General features: G+C 36.1%; 1 protein-coding gene across 1 annotated transcript in view; it reads left to right on the forward strand.

Annotated features, from left to right (window-relative positions):
- The window catches only part of LOC136840061 (uncharacterized), a 1,603,746-nt gene that overhangs the window by 1,408,050 nt on the left and 185,696 nt on the right, over positions 1 to 10,000 (forward strand).

A 10,000-nucleotide genomic window follows, 5' to 3' on the forward strand; every position in this document is an offset into this window, starting at 1 on the left:
TAATATGAAAATATAAGTATTGATAAAATCATTTATTCCTTGGGACTTACACACAAATGGTCCAAAATTTCTTTCAGCTGTACAAGGTGAACTGAATAGGGATGTAAATTACTGTGCTTCTGAACAGGTATCTAATTAGCATTCCTACATATATCTAAGTTTTTTTTTGTTTGTTCTTCCCGTTCTTTCTCTCTTTCTCTCCTTTATTGATGGTTTTGTAAATTGCGTCGATGATTGCCAATTCCCATTTTATCTCTATATCTCCATTACCCCCTAAATCTTTACGACCATTCATTCTGTTATTTTTTGCCTTCATCATTCGTATACTTTTCTGTCATCTTTTACTCCGTCCACCATTCTCTCTCTCTCTCTCTCTCTCTCTCTCTCTCTCTCTCTCTCGTTACATTTATCTTCGGTTCTGTCTCTCCTCCTCATTAACTTGATCCTATTGATTTCATCTCTTTATCTGTATGCCTTGTTGTTCTCTCTCTCTCTCTCTCTCTCTCTCTCTCTCTCTCTCTCTCTCTCTCTCATTACGTTTATCATTGGTTCTCTCTGTCCTCCTCCATTCACTTGATCCTCTTTATTTCGTTTATCTTTCTCTCTGTAATTTGTATGTCCTTGTTTTTCTCTCTCTCTCTCTCTCTTGTCTCTCTCTCTCTCTCTCTCTCTCTCTGTCCTTGTTTTCAGCCCCTTAATCTCCCCTTCCGTAGCACGTTCCTTTTTACACATTCAACGGTCAATTTATGTGGCCTTGTATGGCTCGCTTGTGGGCGATCCTTTAGCTTGTGTCATTTCTATATCGCGTTGTCGCCATTTGCAGTGATTTTGTTTTACTTTTTACATATTTACTGTTTGAAATATCGTAGTATTGTACCAGGCATTTTCCTTTCTCTCTCTCTCTCTCTCTCTCTCTCTCTCTCTCTCTCACACACACACACACACACACACACACACACACACACACACACACACACACGCATTTACCTTTCGTCATTTCTTTGTTGGTTTAGATTAGGCAAGCCTAGGAAGCCTTGTGCGAATCTCTGGATTCTGACCAACCAACAGAGATCTTCACAAAAAAGGAAAGCTTTGCCACTGAAAGCTACAGTGGGCTTTCAAAGGAGTATACGTTCTTTCCATAATTTTATTTCGACCAACCCATACGTTCTTTTGGACGCTTACATTGTAATTGAATTATTAAATATTTTTACGGCAATTTGTAAGGGAATAATCTGTTATGAGGTACCAACAATTTTATCGTTTTTTCAATAACTTCTAGTGCGTTTAAGGATGACATACGGTATGAATGAACCCAGTGACTACGTAAGAATAGGTTTAATTATTATATAACCTCGAGTTTCTTTAATAACAACCGTAAAAGTATCCATACTGTAGAAAGGATTAATCCTATAGAATTATCTTCCGTACGATTATTGAAAATTTGCCAGAAGTAGAACCCTCGATTTTAGTGTATGTATATATATATATATATATATATATATATATATATATATATATATATATATATATATATATATATATATTTATATATATATATATATATATATATATATATATATGGCAGAACCCTCGATTCAGAGGTGTATTTATGTATATGTATGTGTGTGTATTTGTGTGTGTAATGTGTGTGCGCGTGTGCATATGGTGCTTACTATGTGAACGAAAGTTACGGGGCCACTGGTTCGACTAGAACCAACATGTTTGCTACTGAGGACCAAAACAACTTGAATTTTAATTAAAGTTAATAAAGTTCTGATTTAAACGAGTAAAAATATAAAAGGAACATTCCAATTTTTTTTTCTCGGTACTCTTGACTGATCTCAGCTTCATTTCTTATTGCAATTCTTCCACATTTATCCTTCCTTTTCCGTTGCTTATTTTCCCTCATTCTTTTTCCACCATTTTCATTATTTTTGTTTTTGATTATAATCCTTTTTTTTTATTTTTCTGTACCTTTTCATCTGCTTTTATACTCCTGTGCCGCTTTTCCTCATCCTCAGTATATTATTCTCCCTTCGCTTCCAACCCTTCGTATAGATTTTTATCATCTTCCATTATCTCTCTCCCCTGCGTTATCTCCTCCAGTCACCATTTCCTTAGACGCCCTTTCCTACTGCCTCCCGGAGACGACCAAGCACTGAATAAACCTACTCCTCCGATGACAAATTTATGCCAGTATATATATATATATATTTTTTTTTTTTTTTTGGTGGCGGCAGAATGAGGAGCTTATCATTTATCTTCATGTGATCTTGCGCTCGAGTTAACAAGAATCCCTCGTGTGACGGAAGATGAAGAAGAAGATGAAGAGGAAGATGAAGAAGGTGTCTTGGGGAAAGCGTCTTTACTCTCTCTCTCTCTCTCTCTCTCTCTCTCTCTCTCTCTCTCTCTCTCTCTCTCTCTCTCTCTCTCTCTCTCTCTCTCTCCTTCGTAACAGATTTTCGTAGTTTGGATGCATTCAGAGTCAGGCTGCTATCACTCATCTATGTATGTATGTATGTATGTATGTGTATATACACGTATGTATATACATACATTTATATATTTATATATATATATTACACATATACATATATATATATATAGATAGGTACTGTAGATATAGATATATACCATATATATATATATATATATATATATATATATATATATATATATATATATATATATATATATATTGTATGTGTGTTTGTGCTTGCGTTTGCTCAGTATAAGGGGAGAAGGAGAAAAAGTCGCAGTGAACAAGGAATATAACCACTACAAGAAACGGCAATATATATTCCGTATTACACACATGTAAGAGACTCATTCATACAAAACTTCATCAAAAGTCATAATACCTCAGAGCTGGATATTGTTTGTTAGGCTTCTTGTATCTACAGAGGTGATATTATTGCCATCTGCTCTTTTATAGTTTGTTATACAATTGTTTAGATGTAGTACTGAGTATCACGGGAATCAATCTGTTCGACTGAATGGCCTTAAATGGTGGTTTTCTATTGTATCTTGTTAACAGTTTTAATTAGGAATTTGCTTCTAATTGGCTTTTATTGAAGAGGCTTATTTCGTTAAGGATTGTACACCAGCAGCCCAAAAACCTGAATATCTTGTGTTAGCGCGTGCTACTCGTTTTTATAGAGTATCTCGGTATCCAGGTGGCTTTTTGCTCTTTTCACTCTTAAACTGTAGAGGTCTTTTTTCTGCAAGTTGATTTATTAATTCTGAGAATGTCACAGGGCTGTCATGAAGCTCACTCCTCCTGCTCCTGAGTTTATGCAAATTAGTTATTTTGTTAGGTTCTCCTTTTGAATATGTTTGTTTGTAATCAGTTTGACATGTATACCAGTTTACTCCTGTTTTCTAGTAGCTTGTTTTATCTTTCACTTGTCATTCTACTCTTTTGAAGAGTGTTTTTCAAATGATAGTCCGTTTGACATATTACCCCCCCCCAAGCATAATGCACATTGCCAATAATAATAGTAATATGAAAGACTAATTAATTAGGAACCAGTATGATCCATCAAATTACGATTGGAGCCTTAGTTCTGTGTACATATATAAATATAAAGATATATACATAAAAAAACGCATGCTTTTATATGAGATCAGAAGGGTTCCAGCTCTTAATCTTGTGTTCGCGTTTTCGAAAGCTCGTGTAATTATATTGTGATAGTAGATACAAAAGAATGCGATATATCTGTGTATTCTTATATGAATACATCTTTTTAGTTTTGTTTATGCATCGTAATATTACAATGTCATATGGCATAATTTTATCATATTCCTTTGCCTATTGTCTTGTTTATGCATTGTAATATTACAGTGCCATATGGCGTAAGTTTACTATATTCCTTTGCCCTTGTCTTATTAATGCATTATGATATTACAATGTCATAGGGCATAATTTTATTATATTCCGTTGCTTAATGTTTCTGCATTGTAATACGACAATGTCTTATGGCATGTTAATAATATTCCTTTGCCTATTGTCTTGTTTATGCATTGTAATATTACAATGTCTTATGGCATAAATTTATTATATTCCTTTGCCTATTATCTTGTTTATGCATTGTAATATTACAGCGTCTTATGGCATAAAGTTATTATATTCATTTGCCTATTGTCTTGTTTATGCATTGTAATATTACAGCGTCTTATGGCATAAATTTAGTATATTCCTTTGCCTATTGTCTTGTTTATGCATTGTAATATTACAATGTCATATGGCATAAATTTATTATATTCCTTTTGCCTGTTGCCTTGTTTATGCATTGTAATATTACAATGTCATATGGCATAAGTTTACTATATTCCCTTGCCCGCTCGTCCTCTCCCAGTTGATAAAACGACTTGACGGGAAATAGAAAAGTTGAGTGCAAAGCGTAATGGCACTCGTCCTGACAAGACGTAGTAAGTCTGGGGCTTTTGTAAATTGTTCTGTCAACTGCAACAAAACATTTCTGGGGAACGGTTCCGTAGAAGGTCTGTGTATATATATATATATATGTGTGTGTGTGTGTATATGTGTATATATATGTGTGCATATATATATATATATATATATATATATATATATATATATATATATATATATAGTTTTTGTTCCTTTTACTTTTCTTCTTTACGATTTTTGGTTTTCGTATATATGTTAATTTCGTTCTCACGTTATACAGTAATACTTTGTTTTTTATATATATTTATATGCATGTGTGTATGTATATATATATATATATATATATATATATATATATATATATATATAATGTGTGTGTACTTAACATTCGTCCCAAAACTAATTTCTTTATTGCTACGTTTGCATATGGCTTCATTAATCCAACAGGATAATTCTATAGTGGATTGGTCATGTTCAGAATTACGTACATCAAGGACTCTTCCCTTTTGGAAGTTTTGATCAAATAAATCACTACGATATGTTTCGGCTTCCATTATTATTTATTGGCCGACTTCACAGTTTGTGGTCACGTCAAGAACTAGAGGAGGTTTCCGATGGAAATGAGAAATTTATTGTCGTACATCTGGCAGCCGGCCAGGACACGGTCGGTTGGCAAAACAATAACACCGGAAGCTCTCTTATTCCTTTAATGGAAAATGGCTGCTGGTGTCCGATTGGGATAAGTTACGGCCGAAACGTTTCGGGCCCTCGCATTTTCGGACGTTACGCCACCTGCCCTTCAGTTTATGACGGTACGTTCCTTGATCAACGTCCGTTTCGACGTTGTGATCTGCTCAACGCCAGCTTTTTTTAGCTGTCTGTAAAAGAAAACTGTTGTGCCGGCTTTGTCTGTCCGTCCGCACTTTGTTCTGTCCGCCCAGATTTTAAAATCTACTTAGGCTAGAGGGCTGCAAATTGGTATGTTGATCATCCACCCTCCAATCATCAAACATACCAAATTGCAGCCCTCTAGCCTCAGCAGTTTTTTTTTATTAAAGGTTAAAGTTAGCCATAATCGTGCTTCTGGCAACGACAGGATGGGCCACCAAATGGCTGTTGTTAAAGTTTCGTGGGCCGCGGCTCATACAGCATTATACCGAGACCACCGAAAGATAGACATATTTTCGGTGGCCTTGATTATACGCTGTAGCGGCTGTACAGAAAAAACATTTATTTTCGGTGGCCTTGATTGTAAGCTGTAGCGGCTGTACAGAAAACTCGATTGCGCCGAAGAAACTTCTGCGCATTTTTTACGTGTTATCGTTTGTTTGCTATTTTCAAATTCGAAATTAATTTTCTTTGAATTCGCGAAACATCTTTTAGGTTCGAGAATCCTTGGAATAGGAGATACGAGCATGCCATGATTAAACCCAGCCAGATCAAAACCCAATTCTCCTCCTCCTCCTCCTCCTCCTCCTCCTCCTCCTCCTTCTCCTTCTTCTTCTTCTTCTTCTTCTTCTTCTTCTTCTTCTTCTTCTGCGGAAACTAATTAAAACCAGAGTTCTTGGAACAATGCCATTATTCTTCCCGAATTTGAAATTGATCATTCAAGCCTTGATTTGTTTCCCACTTACTCAAGACGTTTTCTTCATTCTCCGGCTGGCTGTGACTTGAAATCTTCATTATTTTCTTTTTCTTTTTTAGGTTTCAGCAAAGTGCTGTGAATTTTCCATCTGCAGTCTAATTTTATCTTCACTAGTTTTCAGCAAGTTGTCAAATTGAGCCTTATGCGTATAGGAACGAAGTGCTGAATTTATTTTTTCATTTATTTTTATTCAGTAGATGAAATTTATTCATATAGAACAAGTCCACGAGGCCTTTGACTTGAATTTCAAGTTTCCGAAGAGTGTGTTGGTTTCAGCCTCCCACCACAGACCCCACACCGCGACAGTAACTGATCATGATACAGAGCCAGTGATTTTTCATCGCCCTGTGGGAGACGGGAGCTCATGACATCTGAGTGGCATGGCAAGACATTAACCACTATACCAGCGACTAGTATGTCCCATATACTTGTGACTTTCTTATGATTCAAAGTACGCTCTTGGGATCAGAGTCAGATTCACGTTCAACAATTTTCGTGTCCGCTTGCATTGTATAAATGTCTGCAATGATATTTCATTATTCTGTTGAAGCTTTTGCCATGTTCAGCTTTATTCTACTTATAGTAAGTTCAATTTTATTTTATTTAAAAAAAAGTGGTAACAAAAGTGTGCGGAGAAATCAAGTCAATGACTGGATTTTAATTTAATTTTTTCTATATATAAATCCAGGATTCCAGAGAACTACAAAACCTAACGTAATGAACAAATTAGAAAGATACTGAACTCGCCAGGGCGAGCCACCTACGCGGATTAAAGCTCGGATAAAGGGGGTAAAACTGAAACCGTTTGACGGGGGACAATCGCCAATTACTGCTGTCAGAAGCGTTTTAACTTTCCGTTCGCGTTTTTCGGCGCATTTGCCTTTTGTTGAGTCCCTGTCGCGATGGCTCTGGGAAAGCGGTCTTTTGCGTGCGCTGGAATTGTGCAGTGCAGAAAGTGGTATGTATATCGTCAGTTGATAGTGTATTGTCTTCATTTTCTTATGTCAGAAGTGGGAATTTGGGATTACGTATCAAACTATATTTAGTCATATTTGTGCTGCGATCAATTTACAGCAGGCAAATGCTATTGTCCCTAGTTATAGATGAATAATGTCATTTATTTTGACCATGTCTCAAAAGGTACACATGCACACACATTTATATATATATATATATATATATATATATATATATATATATATATATATATATATATATATATATATATATATATATATTATATGTGTATGTGTATATATATATATAATATATATATATATATATATATATATATATATATATATATATATATATATATATATATATATATATATATATATATATAGGTTGAGATACTTAGGTCGATCCCATTAAAGATATCGAATTGGTCTATTTCTTTAGGTAGTATCAAGTGTTCGGTTTTAACATGAAGAGTTGTTATAGACCTTGGGAACATAGGAGAAAAGCATATAGAGATTGACTCTAAATTCAGTTCCTGGGCAATACTCCCGAAGGGGTAAAGCCACAGTCAGTCACGATTAACCTAACTGATATCGGCTGTGAATATTTACCGTCAGCTCTGGCGAGCTATGAACATACCGTCTAAAGAACAGTTAAGGTAAAGATACAGGGAGATATTTCCCCTTTAGGTAAGGAAAGGGTGTTGGGGTAGTGCGGATTGTATCATTATTAATTTATATTTGTTAGCGTGAAAGCCCCAATATCCCTTGCTCTCTCTATTTCTAATAATTTTGGATTGGACAATTCATACATGGCTGTATGCTGTTGCTTGTGGGATAGGGTTAGGTACATGTACAAATGTGTATTTATGGATATATGTTTACGTTCATGCGTACTTGGTTGTGTATCTTTACAAATGTATGTAACATTGTGTGTGTTTATGGGGACTGGTGGTTGCGCTTATATAAATACACATATTCATTTGTATGTTTGCGTGTATGTAAATTCCTTGTGTATATCTGCACCACCTATAACCGCGTGTTTGCAGATATGCAATAACTGCATACATATGCAAGAGGCTTGGCTTTTGTACATAAATATATAAATACGTATGCATTACATGAAAAGAGACCTTGTGCACATTCAAAAATTATATATATCCTAAGTATCATATAACCACACACACCACCTTTTATTTCTAAGCATTAGTATATGAATATATACATTATATACATAAATATTTAGGAAAAGACAAAGGAATGATAAAGGCGGCTGAGAAATCCCCTCATGTATATCATGGGTTTTTAAAAATGGGTTTACGCGACCCCCAGCATAACAGCATTCTTATAAAGGTGTCCTCATGTTTGTGCCAACCTTCGCCAAACCGGTTTTTCGTGCCAAGGATTTTTTTTTTTTTATTACACACCGAAGAGTCGATGTGACGAAAAAAGAAAAAAATTAAAAAAGACAAAAAAAAAATTTGTTGGAAGCGAATGAAATGTTATTACCATTTGTGCTTTTAAAAGGCTTTGGCAGCTGAGGGCTCCGAGATCGTGAAAAAAAAAAAACATTGTTGACGTCCGTGCATCCTTTTATTCCGTTATATAGTTTAGATTATTCCGGTTGTGTGTGTGTTCATTTGTTGGTTTTAGATTTCCCTGAGCCATTGGTACACCTGATGCTTGGTAGAAGAAGGTCTGTGAGAGAGAGAGAGAGAGAGAGAGAGAGAGAGAGAGAGAGAGAGAGAGAGAGTTTGTGTGTGTGTTTTTGCCACAGCAGACTTCAGAGAATCAGGAGAAGAAGAAGAAGAGAGAGATATATATATATATAGAGAGAGAGAGAGGGAGAGAGTATGTTTTTCCCACAACAGACCTCCCCGAGAATCAGAAGGAGAGAGAGAGAGAGAGAGAGTGTGTGTTTTCGCCACAGCAGACTTATCCGAGAATCAGAAGGAGAGAGAGAGAGAAAGAAAGAGAGAGAGAGAGAGAGCGTATGTTTTTGCTACAACAGACTTCCTGGGAATCAGAAGGAGAGAGAGAGAGAGAGAGAGAGAGCATGTGTGTATTTTTGCCACAACAGACTTCCCCGAGAATCAGAAGGAGAGAGAGAGAAAGAGAGAGCATGTGTGTGTTTTTGCCACAACAGAATTCCCCGAGAACCAGAGGGCTGTTGCACTTGTTCGAAATACGCATCCCCCCAGGCCGAAACCCTTCCGGCCCGGATATGACAAGACCCGTTTTGTCTCGATTCATTAAACTTCGGAATAAATACACAGTCGCAGTATTGTGTGATCAGAAATTCCACCTCGAGAAGCGAAATGGAATTAAAGCAAATTGACGCAAGTAATGAACCCTCCATTAAACGAATTGCTAAATTAAATATTGACAGTCATAATGATCTCTCTAATTTATTCCCTAATTATACAAACTCGCCTCCGTTGCTTTAATCTCTGCAGTAAATTATTGCGTAATTGAATTATCACCTCCGATAATTTCTTCGAATAACGTTCGTTATCAGTAGCAAAATATGGACGATTATTTTGTTTCTTTAATTCTTCCCCGTCCTGTTCACCACGGGCGTCAATTTCCACAGCTCGCAATATTCGTAGAATATTTTTATTCGATCGTTTTATTTGTTTTGGCTCTGCTTGCTGGGTAAGCTCTCTCTCTCTCTCTCTCTCTCTCTCTCTCTCTTCTCCTCTCTCTCTCTCTCTCAAATGTTCCAATGGTTGCAATCTTTTTCCTTCCCCTCTCACAAATGGTGTTCTCATTTCCGTTTTTCATTTTGTTCTCTCTCTAGTCTCTCTCTCTCTCTCTCTCTCTCTCTCTCTCTCTCTCTCTCTCTCTCTCTAAATATTCCCATCTTTTCCTTCCCCCTCTCAGATGTTCGTCTCATTGTCGTTTTTCAGTTTGTTTTCCTATGTTTTTTTTTTTCAAGTTGCTTTTATTTTCTGAAATGCCGACCTGCTTTTTTTAAAA

This window comes from Macrobrachium rosenbergii, chromosome 7, assembly GCF_040412425.1.
Source record: "Macrobrachium rosenbergii isolate ZJJX-2024 chromosome 7, ASM4041242v1, whole genome shotgun sequence".
NCBI lineage: Eukaryota > Metazoa > Arthropoda > Malacostraca > Decapoda > Palaemonidae > Macrobrachium > Macrobrachium rosenbergii.